Source organism: Gopherus flavomarginatus, chromosome 6, assembly GCF_025201925.1.
Source record: "Gopherus flavomarginatus isolate rGopFla2 chromosome 6, rGopFla2.mat.asm, whole genome shotgun sequence".
Taxonomy (NCBI): Eukaryota; Metazoa; Chordata; order Testudines; family Testudinidae; genus Gopherus; species Gopherus flavomarginatus.
Genome location: NC_066622.1, coordinates 48,181,356 through 48,195,431, shown reverse-complemented (window position 1 = coordinate 48,195,431; position 14,076 = coordinate 48,181,356).

Genomic DNA, 14,076 nt, shown 5'->3' with positions numbered 1-14,076 from the left:
TGCAGTGAGGGAGGTTTAGGTAGCATATTAGGAAAAACTTTTTCACTAGGAGGGTGGTGAAGCACTGGAATGGGTTACTTAAGGAGGTGGTGGAATCTCCTTCCTTAGAGGTTTTTAAGGTCAGGCTTGACAAAGCCCTGGCTGGGATGATTTAGTTAGGGATTGGTGCTCCTTTGAACGGGGTTGGACTAGATGACCTCCTGAGGTCCGTTCCAGCCCTGATATTCTATGATCACTGATCCCTGCAAACAAGCCCACCATCTACCCAGTGATCCACCCTGCCTGTTCCAGACCCTGCAAACCAGTCCCCTGCTCTGTGCCCCCCAGAAACAAGTCCTGCATCCCCCCAATACATCTACCCTGCCTGTGCCAGCGCCTGTGGCCCCTGCAATCCAGCCCCCACCCCAGTACATCTACCCTGCCTGTGCCAGCCCCTGAGCTCCCTGCAAACCAGACCCCACCACCCCAGTGCATCCACCCTACCTGTGCCAGTCCATGCCCTCTGCAAAACAGCCCGCCCCAATACATCAACCCTGCCTCTGCCAGCACCTGGGCCCCCTGCAAACCAGCCCCCCAGCCATCCATCCTGCCTGTGCCAGCCCCTGTACAAACCAGCCCCACGCTCCATCCACCCTGCCTGTGCAAGCCCCTACACCCCGTGCAAACTAGCCCTCACCCTCATCCCCCCAGTGCATCCACCCTGACTGTGCCAGCCCTGGGACCCCTACAAAACATGCCCCTCCCCCAGTGCATCCACCCTGCCTGTGCCAGCCCCAGGGCCTCCTGCAAAACACACTTTCTCCCCAGCTGGTGCATCCACCTTGCCTGTGCCATCACTATGCCCCCTGGAAACCAGGCCCCAACTCCAGCTGCTGCATCCACTTCTGTGCCAGTCCCAATACCAATGCAAATTAGACCCACCTCCCCGCTGCTGGGGGGAAATTGGGGAGGAGAGTCTGTCCCTATTTGCATGAGAGAGGAAATTGAGATGATTTAATTCTACCCCACTAAAGAAACCCATCATTCCTATGGCCTCAGGACATGTGTGCACAATTCCCAGGGCCCTCACTAATAAACTGTCTCATTCTGGTCCCTTCCATTTGGGCTGCAAAATTTAAGATTAGCACCCCCACCCCACCCCACCCCCGGTAAGCAGGAAAGTGTGTAATTTAGTTTGTGCACTTGATTTCTTTTTTTAAATAGATCTGTGCCATGCTTGGGACACATCTGCACTTATAATTTTTTTAAAAGAACAATTTAGGGTCACTGTCCAACAAATTGGGAGGATTGAGGAGGGCTTAACAGGGCTGTCTAAAACCCCAACTCACTCTCCAACCCCCCCATCCTGGCCACCCCACACAGACCCCAATAAAAGCCAAGGAAAATAAATGGTCCTTGTACCATGCTCCAAGGGGCAACAAATTCTGCCTTTGGAGAAGCAAAGCAGGAAGCACATTGCGGATCTGAGGACAGCTGTCCCCCACCCTCCACAGGGCATCCTCACTCTATGCCCTCTCCCAGTTAAAATGGAGGTGGGGCAGCTAGCTTACTTGCTCAGACAATCTCAACTGCCACATCACGTCACACAGGACAGTGGTTTTGGAGGTAGCTGGCACCTGACTTCTTTAGGGTTTAAAACCTTGCACCTTCAATTTCATCCAGAAATAAATACAAAGTTAGTGCACTCTGGTCTAATATACATCCCAAAAGAGAGACCCCCAAAACAGCATTTGCTGCAGTTTGATGGGCATTAAGGTATAGCAACGTGTAGAGTATGTTACAGAAATGGGAGGCATTTGGTGCACTAAGGCAGAGCCCCTATGTGACCAGTTAAGGTTCACCATCATAGAACCCCTTATCAGAGCTTCCTATGCAGGCGTTCTCATGTCCTAGCACACAGGATCCAGTCCTCTGGCTGAGAAGCATTCAGTTCAGCTGCCTTTCAGCACAACACAAGATTTAGCTGATGCCCAAAAGCCCAACAAATCAATCCATCTTCAGTGCTCTGTTCTCTGTCCCCTTTCTGGGGGGACTCTGGAATCTTTTCCTCAGCTCTGGTACTGAGCACAGACCCCCTCAGACTGAGGTTTATTTTGTGGGGGAGCATGTCTGCTCCCCTGCTGATCCCAGCTCCAGGCTCTTTATAAGCATCCCTCTGCAGCTTCCTCCCAAAGACTGGCCTCTCTCTCTGCCTTTTATGAGGCCTGGGTGGCCATAAAGTTATCACGTGACCCTTCTTAATCCCACCCGCTTTGGCTGCGAAGTAACTAATCAATTATGGCACAGGTAAAGCACATATGACAAACTGGCCTTTAACACTCTCTAGCCCATGCTGGGGTTTCACTCCATCACAGTCAGTCCCCATGTCTAAAAGAAATGGTTGCACCATTTTGGCTGGGTGTGAATGACCAAAGGAATTCTGATGTAACCTAACTAGATTCACCAGCACCCAAGGTTATGAATTTCTGTAACAAAAGGCAGTCTCACTTCTGTCTTTGAGGGAGCTAGTATCTTCTCTTCCATGTCTTCTGCAGGTTCTGTCATGAGTCTTGATTTTCTTAAAGTCTGAACTCCAGGAGTCAAGTGAATCTCCATTTTAATTTTTAAGGAAATAACTGTCTTGCTCTCCAGGTTGTGGAAAAAAGTTTGGAAGCATGATCTGACTGCAAGCTAAAGGCTCAAACATCAGAAGGGAAACAAAATGAACCCCAAAATTATTAAATTTTTAAATCTCATGATTTGGGGGTCTTAGTTAAGATTTTTTTTAAGACTTGGGGTTAGTAATATCGCTTCAGGCTGATTGCATCAGAGACTCAGTCTTAGCTGGAGAGAGTCACAGCCAGCTTGCCTTCAACAAACCCCCATCCCCAGCAAGAGACTTGGACAGTGGGTCTACTTCTCCATCCAGGATGGATGAGAAGGAGATATAGAGATGAGTGTCATCCCAATACTGCCTCACTATCTCCCCCAATAGCCGAAATCTAGGTTGTCTTTGATCAGGGAAATCTGAGGACCAGAGCAACTTTGCCTCTTATATAACCTTAGAAACAGGGTGAACATTTGCAAGATTATCCATATCCAGAAATACTTTTTAAGCTAGACCCTAGCCAATGCTCCCTTAAGAGGTCTATGTTGGAGGTTAGGAAAAACTATTTCACTGGGAGGGTGATGAAGCACTGGAATGAGTTACCTAGGCAGGTGGTGGAATCTCCTTCCTTAGAGGTTTTTAAGGCTTGTCTTGACAAAGCCCTGGCTGTGATGATTTAGTTGGGATTGGTCCTGCTTTGAGCAGGGGGTTGGACTAGATGGCCTCCTGAGGTCTCTTCCAGCCCTGATCTTCTATGATTCTAAGAGACTTGGGTCCATCTTTTAGATGGTGGCCCAAAGCACCACCAGCATCTCGGCAAGTGAAACAGGGCCAAATTCCAGAACCCACTGGGAAACTGAGAGCTCCATCTGAATCCATGTGATCAGGTCCACATGAGGACATCTCGTAGCTGAGAAACACTGTGGTATAAATTGGAACTATGAAGATTTACCAGACTAACTATCGACCAGAAGAAGTCTATTAGGCAGGGCAGCCCAGGGCAGGCCAGCACACTGAGGTACAGAAATGTTGTTACATACCCAAGGTCAAACAGAAAGTCAGTCATAAAACCAGCACTAGAATCCACGGTCTCTGTGCTGAACTCATATGGAGAGGGTTTGCAGGAAAGGGAGCCCCGATTCCCAGTCCTGTGCGTCAATAAAATAATAATGAATGTAATACTTTTATCTCACGGTTTCCTTGTGCTCCTGTACATTTCTTGTACTTATCTGTTGAATCTTGTCTTGAAGTTGGACTGTAAGCTTCTCAGGCATGGACTGTTATTTTATTTTGTTTGTACAGCACCTAGCACAGTGAGGCCTTGGCCTATGATTGGTGTCTCCAAGTGCTACTGTAATACAAATACTAATAATAATTATGTAGATATTAGACAGTACTTTTCATCTGAGAATCTCAAAGTGCTTTACTAAGTCAGGTAAGCATAATGTGGCAGATATTGTAATCACAGGCAACATCTGTGGGGACCGCAGTGTATTAAATCTGAATGGTTTATGAATTATTGTGTTCTGCTCCATGCAGTAGGGCTACCACAACTTCAACAGAAATTAAAAAAAACCAGAGAGAGGTGATTAAAGTTGAATCAATGAGACTAAATAACTCTCAACGAGTACCAGCCCCTAGAGGGGACTGCATCTACTGATTCAAGCTGGGTTTCCAGAGATGAGGAGACAAAGAAAGAGCTTTTGGCATAAAAGGATGACCTTCAACTGACTTGGGACCTTCTTTCGGATACAGCAAACAGACAGGACCTTCTGTCCATGCCCCTCTGCCCCAAGCCTTGTGCAAGGACTTGGAAAGACTTCGGCCTACTAAGGTTCCGTTACACTAATGAGTGACTCCAGGTTTGTGTAGTGTGTGTTTAAGTGTTTATTGTTTGCATGTGTTTTCCCTGTAATGCTTTCACCTTAAGAATAAAGGTGCTTGCTTCAAGAGAGCTGTGTGGTAACTTGTAACCACTGATACTTAGCCCTCGGAGAGAAAGTAACACACATGCACTGGTCATCAGGCAGATTGGCTTCCTGGGAATATCACAGTATAAGGCTCTGCAGCCTTAAAATCCCCATTCAGAAGGGAGTGGGGCAAGGGTCCCTACCCAGAGACAGGTAATGGCTGGAGACCGGAGACTTGACTGGGCGTTCCTGGAGTGGACCATGGAGGAGGGACAATCTCCACTTCATAAATGGGGAAACTGAGGCAAAGAGGGTTGAAGTGTCTTGCCCCAGTCAGGAGCAGAGATAAGTACAAGATAAGTACATTCTAGTAATTTGCACATCAAATTTAGCCCCTGTCCTCAGAAGGAATCATAGTCTGTTCTCAGTTACAGCTGTGCATTATCTTAGCATTAATGCGTTTGCCATGGTCTAACTGAGAGATTACTTTTTCCCTCAGCAGCCAGTACAACTGAGAAGAGAATTTGGCCTTGGAAGTTTGGGTGCACAAGGAATCCATCAATGAGCCCCAAATGTCTCTATTAACTGATTTCCAATATTGCTGTCTAGGGTCGCTTAGAGTTGCTATCAAAGCCCTCCCAGAAAGAGTGATGTGGATAGTTTCCCTCTTTTTAATAAGTTTTGCTGCAAACCTTCCTTGTGCATATGGGCATTTTGTTTTTGTTCAGGGCTGGCTCTAGGCACCAGCATTCAAAGCATGTGTTTGGGGTGGCCTCTTTTCAAGGGGCAGCATTCCTTTGTTTGTTTTTTGCTTGGGGCGGTGTATCTATTGGGTGTCTGGGAAGTGGGCGGGCGAAGCCCGCCCACTGCTAAAGGATCCTCCCCCAGCCTAAGGGGAGGAACCACAGGGCCACAGAACCCACTGAGTTCGGGGGACAACTAATAAAAGAACAGGGACAGGAGTGAGGTCAAAGGGTCAGAAGGAGGGAACCTGACGGGGACACCGAACAGAGAACCCCGGACAGCGCCCACTGCTCCTCGAAGGCGTCAAGGGAGCCAGTGGACGCCGCCCAGAGGAACTCCGCTTGGAGCGGTGTAGCAAGGCAGTGGGATACCCCACAGTCCCGCTGAGGGACAAACCTCCCCAAACCCCGCTGTGGGCGTAGCCGGTGGGTCCTGCGCCCGCCCCTCAGAGGTCACGGTGCAGACCCGGAAGTATAAAAGCGGACCTGCAGAGCTCAGTAGGAGCCCAGCCACTGCCAGGACCAGACATCTGCGGCCGCTGCCAGCTGGAGCTCACACCCGAGCCTGCCCCGTGCCAGCTACCCTGAGGAGGAAGGGCCGAGCCCGCCCCGCGCCAGCTACCCCGAGGAAGAGCCTAGTCTGCCTCTGGCCAGCTACCCTGAGGAGCCGCTGAGCCCACCCTCGCACACTTACCCAGAGGAGCCAATGGTGGTTGAGACTGCGGGGGACGCTACGAGGACTCAGGTACCCGAAGAGGGGGAGAGTGGAAGTAGCCCAGAGGCAGCCGACCCCAGTCTGGCTGCAGCACTGCCAGAGCCAACGTCAGTGTGTTGCGGCCAGGATCCCCAGACAGCAGCGAGTTTCTGCCGCTGCTAGGGCCCCGGGCCAGGACGCAATGGAGTGGGAGGGCCTACGTTCCCCCTGCCACCGCTCCAGGGGTGGCAGACTCCCCCTTTCCCTGGCCCGAGGAAGCCGAAATCTACTACTGCTGCTCAGCCCTGCCTGAGGGTCTGAGCATATTGATTCAGTGTTTGTTGCCCCACCCTGACCTGGGGCTAGGCTTGGGACTAATTGCTGCCCTCTCTGCCTGAGTGCCTGAGCATTTGGACTCAGCATTTGTTGCCCCACCCTGCCCTAGGGCCTGGCTTAAGACTATTGGTAACAAGGTGGTGGGATACCCCACAGCCCCGATGAGGGACAAACCGCGGCCGAGCCGCACTACAGGTGGCAAAAAAACCTGGCTTGGCCCTGGTTTTGTTGCAGTGGTTCCTCCCCCCCCACCCCGCTTATACGTGTAGCCTTCTGCATTTGCAACTGTGAATGCTTTTAACCACGTTTTACTTTGTATTGAGAGCACTGTAAGCTGGGAATGGACAGTCTGCTAAAAGCAACCAATTTGAAAACAGTCTTAAGTGTGATGGGGCAAAAATGAAGATAATAGCACACATGACAGGGAAAATGGGGCATTCCCAGGCTGCTCCTAACAAAGCAGACGCATTCAAGGTGTCTTGTACCATTGAATTCATCGGTGTAAATCTCAGCCTAAAGCCATTGCTTGCCTTTCCTGTTCCTAGGGTTTCCTCCTGCTCAGCCCCTAATTCTGTCTGCCTCTGTAAGAGATGCTCAAGCCTTTTTATAGCCTGGCTTGAGCAAACAAGCCCTGCCTGGTCTAGCGTCTGTCACTCTCATTCTGTCTCCCTCTCTCTGTCCCCAACAACTAGTTAAGTATTTATTCACACTGGAAGAGTCCTTGGGCCAGAGAGGGAGTGAGGCTCTGGTTAGGGCCCCTGTCTGGAGGGTGGGAGACCCTGGATCCAGTCTCCCAGCTCCAATCACACTTTCATTAGTTATCCACTGTATAAGAGCTTCAACAGGAGAGACTGAAACAGACCCACACCATAGAATCATAGAATATCAGGTTGGAAGGGACCTCAGGACCAATCCCCAACTAAATCATCTCAGCCAGGGCTTTGTCAAGCCAGACCTTAAAAACCTCTAAGGATGGAGATTCCACCACCTCCCTAGGTAACCCATTCCAGGGCTTCACCACCCTCCTAGTGAAAAAGTTTTTCCTAATATGCAACCTAAACCTCCCCTACTGCTACTTGAGACCATTACTAAATCCCATAGCTCTGTGGTTAGAGCACTCTCTGGAGAGCTAGGAGAACCCCATGTCAAATCCTCTCTTCCTGTGGCAGAATGGTGGAATTGAACCAGGGCTTCCCACGTCCTAGTTGAGTGCTCTAACTGCTAGGCTAAAAGTTACAAGAGGGAACCCTGCCTCTAGTCAGCAAATAATGCAAAAGGGGAATGGGAGGCAGTGGGACCATGGCCTTGTCCCTTCTCTGCACCAGCATGCAGAGTTGGACCACTGCTCTGGAAGGCTAGGGGAGAGTGATCTACACCATCCCAGTGGATTGCGAACCTTCTGGGTAACTGGACAACTCTGGGCAGAATTAGCCACAATGGGCCTTTTCCCTTCTGGTTTGACACTGCTATGGAGTTACTTTTGCTTTACACAAGCAGAAGTGACACCAAAATCTCCTCGGATGGACCAGTGTAAAGATTTTGTTTTGGAGCAGGTTGGAAGAGGCACCTGGTTCACATACAGAAGGGTTAATAAGTCTGCACTAAGATAAACCAGTGTAAATCTGAAGTCATATCATGGAGTTCACCTTGATGTATACTTATGTAAATCCAAGTAGAATCTGACTCTGCATAGCTGAAATATGCCTGTAACCGACATAGGTGCCCACCTTCCTTTTAGATTCAGCCCCTGAGTGAGAGAATGGAAAATGCTGGCTGACACACCATTAAAGTGAGACAAATAAGAGTAGGAGATAATTAAGAGTAAACAGATGATAATAGCTAATACACATTCTGACTTCAGAGGCTTACTCTTCTTATCCAATGTTCTTCAGCTTGATCTTCTTGGCTGATGATGTATGGGGCTGTTTCAGAAAAGGGAAAAAAAAGACTACACTCAGTGCTAATAGAAACATAATAAGTAACTGCTGCGCTTACCAGAAGTCAGGGAGAACCACTGTGTGTCTGAACAGAGTTCAAGAGGGAAATAACATCCACAGCAGAGCAGTGTGCAGAGTTTCTGGAGTGCGCAGTGTAAGAACCGCGGTGAAGAAGGCAAAGAGGTACCTGTGGGACACCAGCATGAACAGCACAAGAGAAACAGAGCCCAGGTGCTCACACAAAGGATGCCCCAAGATGTAGTCCTGTGAAGTGAAGCAATGTGCATGCTTCAGGGCCTCTGCTGGAATTCCACTGCAAATGCTGCAGAGAGCGCGTATCTTGACAGCCATGTGGCCTTTTTGTCCAAACTTATGGCAATCAGAATCAAAGGCTTGCTTTGATCCCAAAGTGGACAGCATCCCTCCCTACTCCCCAGACCTGCAGGATATGGGAGGTATGCTATCCATATCTGCTATACAATATAAAAGATATTCATGCTGCATTTCAAAGCGGCAGACTGCAGGATAACTCAGTGTGAAATTCACCCTGGCGCAGAGGCCCAGCACATGATGAGGCATCCCTTGCATGCTATTTAGGGGGTTTAATTGGTATCTGAGTGGCACCTAGGCCTTTGCTAGCCCTCTGCACAGGAGGAATTACTGAGTGAAAGTTATTCTAGGGAGATACAGGGTAGTAGGCAAGGGAAAGCTGACACTTGTCCCCTTACATCAGTTATTTAGATGCAAAATCTAGCATTCTGACGTGGGATATGGATTTGGGAGACTCACTGGATGATATTCAATTCATTACCTATAGGGCAAAATACTGTTAGTTAAGGAAACACAATGTATAACTCCTTTAGAAACCAAGGGCACAGCTTCATTCATGGTGTAGCTTTACTGACATCAAATGGAATGGCACCAGGGAAGAATTTGGCCCCAGGTGTGAAGAGAATAAAACTTGCTCATTTTAAATTGTTTTCACTGACACATGCTCCTGCGTTTGACACAGAATGCTGCCACTTTCCTTGCTTTTATTCAGAACCTAAGCAACTTCTAGATAGTAACCAAGACTTGGCCTAGAGTCTGGCAGAGGAGATACGTGTGCTTGCCTCATTTCTTCTTAGACGTCATATCATTTCAGGTATGGCGCTTGGGAAGAGCCAGGTTACCAAGTGGTTTCCTGGTCTTTCAGCAAAATTGATGCCATTTCTAATAATGTTCTTTCCAGTTAGGTAGATGATCGCTTAGAACTCAAGGTGGTCCAGCTGATGGCCCATGGGCTGGATCTGTCCAGCCCCCAGATGATTTTCAGCTTTGTGCAGTCCTGTGGGCCCCTTGCGCCTCTGCTCCCAGTGGCGGCTGGCAGGGTTGCCATTCAGTTTTTATTGAGCTCAGTACAGAGATAAATCTTTGGCCTCTATTATACAGAGGTCAGACTAGATCATCTAATGGTCTCTTCTGGCCTTAAAATGTATGAAAAAGAAGTGATTATTGTATGTTTCAGTTTGTGGAATGGCTAAGGGCAGCATTATACAGCAGGAAGAGGTAACAAAGCATGCTGTAAAAACTGAGGGCTCAGGTCTGGAACCAAAGAGCAATTGTTTAAACACTTCCCATGTGTTGTAAACCCTGCCCCAAAAAAGTGTTCTGTTCACAAGGATCCAAATTATCGGACAAAAAACACCACAGCAACACTGTCAGCATTACAGTGGTAGGTTCAAATGCCAAATGGAATACAAACAGCTACTTGGTTGGAAGAATTATATATAGACTTGGCAGAAGTCAATTTTTTAAACATAATTTTGACTAATATCAATGTTTAAGTTTATGCATTTTTCAATGTTATCAATTTCAATTTTCACAGTTGTGCAAAATTATGGGTTTGAAGTATTTTTTTAATTTGATCAATTTAAATTTTCCTAGCGGTGGGAAATTCTGAGGGGGAGATTATTTAATGACAGTAGACTTTGAGCTTCAAAAAATTAAAGCGTAGAACCATTCAGATACAAGCTGTCAATATCACATGTCAAAATATACCTTAAATCAAACAGTAATAAGTTCTCAAGAAGTATTTTTCTTACTTTGCCTATCTGTAAGTTTCAAATATTATAAATGGAAATAGTTTTTCGTTGGTTGGTGTGTGTGTCTGTGTATAAACAATATTTGCCAACTTTTACCCATAATAATCCTGCCGAGCCTAATTATACATAGGAAACATCTAATGAAGTTGTGTGAAGCACTTCATAGACATTAGTCTGGGGTGGCTGCATTACTTATGAGTAGTTATAAAATCTTTTCTGCCACATCACAACATCATGTAGTTTGTAAATGCCACTGATTTTACAGCCACTCTGTCTTAGAAATATTTTAGGATGTTTTCCCAATCAAAATGGCAGTACTGTGTTTTGTATTCCTCTGCCTATAATGCAACTCTCACTTAGTACCATGATTATGGCCCCAGTTATGCAATGGGCTCCATATGGGTTCAGGAGTCTTCTAGCATGGAGGACGGGGGTCTATATGCTCTCCTGAGAAGTACATGGATGTCAGCACATGGTTCTTCCCATGAGAGGGAATCATTTGGTCCTTCTTCCTATCTACATTCTGATCATCAACACAGTAGCTGAATGAAAACCTCACAGTTATGAGTGTACTTAGCCTCACAAAAGCCCTGTGAGGTAGGGAATTTCTGTTCTCCTCACTTTACAGGAGGGGGCCTAATGTGGATGGAGTGATTTGCCCAAGGTCACCCACAGGGTTGCCAGGAGTCCAGTTCAGTTTTCAATCAGAACACCTGGTCGAAAAGGGACCATGATGGCTCCAGCTGGCACTGCCGACGGGGCTGTTAAAAGTTTGATTGGCGGCGCAGCAGGGGCCCAGGGCTAAGGCAGACTCCCCGCCTGTCCTAGCTCCATGTGGCTCCCAGAAGTGGCTGCCGGGTCCTTGCAGCCCTTAGGTGCATGGGTGGTCAGGGACGCTCCGTGTGCTGCCATTGCCGCAAGTGCTGGCTCCACAGCTCCCATTGGCCAGGAACTGCGACCAGTGGGAGCTGCAGGGGCAGTGCTTATGGCCATGAGGGCAGCACATGGAGCCTCCCTGGCTGCCTATGTGCCTAAAGGAGGCAGGGACCTGGCGACTGCTTCCTGGGAGTCATGGTAAATGGCACTGGGACCCCAAGCTCCCTCCCACAACCCAACCCCCTGCCCCAGCCCAGAGTCCACTCCTGCACCCAAACATCCTCCCGGAGCCTGCATGCTGCACCCTCACACACACACTCCAGTTCCCAACCCCAGCTCTGAGGCCCCTTCTGTACCCCAAACCCCTCATCCCTGGCCCCACCCCAGAGCCTGCACCCCCAGCAGGAGTCCTCACCCCCCATACCCAATCCCCTGTCCCAGCCTGGAGCCCTCTTCCGCACCCTGAACCCTTAATTTGTGGCCCCATCCAGAGCCTGTACCCCCAGTCCAGAGCCCATACCCGCCCCAGCACCCTAACCCTGTGCCCCAGCCCAGAGCCCTCTCACGTGCCCCAACCCCCTTGTCCCTAGTCCCACCTCAGAGCCCGCACCCCCAACCAGAGCCCGCACCCCCTCCTGCACCCCAACCCCACTGCCCCAACCTGGTGAAAGTGAGCGAGGGTGGGGGAGGGCAAGTGACGGAGGTAGGGGAGATGGAGTGAGCGGGGGTGGGACCTCAGAGAAGGGGCAGGGCAAGAGAGGGGAAGGGGTGTTTGGTTTTATGCCATTAGAAAGTTGGCAACACTAGTCACCCAGGAAGTTTGTAGCAGAGTAGAAAACTGAATGTAGGTCTTGTGAGTGACAGGCCTGTGCCCTAACCACTACACCATCCTTCCACCACGTCCTTCCCAATCTGAATAGAATGAAAAGAAAATAAGTTGATGTGTGAAAAATAAAATAACACAATTTCTCAACAGTTTGAATCACAGAATTAATGTCTTTAATCTTGGAGAACACACACACATACAATCTTGCAACAAGAGCTAAACCTATGAGAGCATGACAAATCAGAAAGGCGGCCTGCAGCAACATGGACTGACAGTCTGTCATTAACTCATTCCAGCACTTGTTTTTCCCCCTCAAGGGGCAAGTGGTAGGTGTCAAGCCAAGCTGCAGCAGCCCTAAATCAGAGTGCTCCTCTGGTCATGGGTTTAAAGTCAGACTCTTCGTGTTCGCCAAGCAGAGGTTTGTGCAGTTCCTGTATCATATTAAAAAAGCCAATTTGCAGACTGCCTCTTCCCATATAAAAGCCAACTTCCTTCCCGCCCCACCATTAAGTAATTCAGTACATCTGGCACCCAGTCTAGCCTGCCAGCAGGCTTTTTCCTCATTACATTCAGGCAGCTGCTGCATCTTTAGCTTTTGTCCAGTTTGGGGGAGTGCTGAGGGTACCTGGTCAAGAGGGAAAAGGGGACATCATCTGGAATTTAAGATCTAGGTTGAACCTGGTGAATCCTTTGCTATTTTGAGCTACTTCAAATAAAACCAGGTTGCTTTTGCTGAAAATATGTTCTGTTTCTCCTCATTCTCTCTCCATCATTCCCTCACTCTCCGTTTCACCCCAGGTCACCTGCCCCAGTGAGCCTTCTACGCCAAAGATGATGGGAAAATCTAATCTGTGCTTCTCTCTCCCAAGTCCTCTCTCTTCCCACAAACCTCCTGACCCTACTCTCAAATCCTCTCTGTCCTGCCCCCCAATCCTTTCTGCCACCTCAAAAATCCTTCTTCTCTCAAGTCCAAAATCTCCGTTTCTCTTCCCCAAATCTCCCAGTGCTCCTTTCCTACAAACCCATCTCTGTCCCGATCTCATTTTGATCTTCGCAGTACAAGAGCCCAGGTCTTTCCCAGATGACAGAAAAATACCTGTAATCTGGTCATCCCAGTTGGCATTGAAAAGCATGCAGCCAGTGCCAAGGCTTGCCAGGGTTGAGCCCTGGCACGACTAGGCTTGGCAATGCATAGCCCCAGCACTTCTGGCTTGCCGCATCAGTTAAGAACATAAGAACGGCTGTACTGGGTCAGACCAAAGGTCCATCTGGCCCAGTATCTGTCTACCGACAGTGGCCAATGCCAGGTGCCCCAGAGGGAGTGAAGTTAACAGGCAATGATCAAGTGATCTCTCTCCTGCCATCCATCTCCATCCTCTGATGAACAGAGGCTAGGGACACAATTCTTTATCCTTCCTGGCTAATAGCCATTTATGGACTTAGCCACCATGAATTTATCCAGTTCCCTTTTAAACATTGTTATAGTCCCAGCCTTCACAACCTTCTCAGGTAAGGAGTTCCACAAGTTGACTGTGCGCTGTGTGAAGAAGAACTTCCTTTTATTTGTTTTAAATCTGCTACCTATTAATTTCATTTGGTGACCCCTAGTTCCTGTGTTATGGGAATAAGTAAATAACTTTTCCTTATCCACTTTCTCTACATCACTCATGATTTTATATACCTCTATCATACCCTCCTTAGTCTCCTCTTTTCCAAGCTGAAGAGGCCTAGCCTTTTTAATCTTTCCTCATATGGGACCCTCTCCAAACCCCTAATCATTTTAGTTGCCCTTTTCTGAACCTTTTCTAGTGCTAGAATATCTTTTTTGAGGTGAGGAGACCACATCTGTACACAGTATTTGAGATGTGGGCGTACCATGGATTTATATAAGAGCAATAATATATTCTCAGTCTTATTCTCTATCTCCTTTTTAATGATTCCTAACATCTTGTTTGCTTTTATGACTGCCTCTGCACACTGCATGGACATCTTCAGAGAACTATCCACGATGACGCCAAGATCTTTTTCCTGACTCGTTGTAGCTACATTAGCCCCCATCATATTGTATGTATAGTTGGGGTTA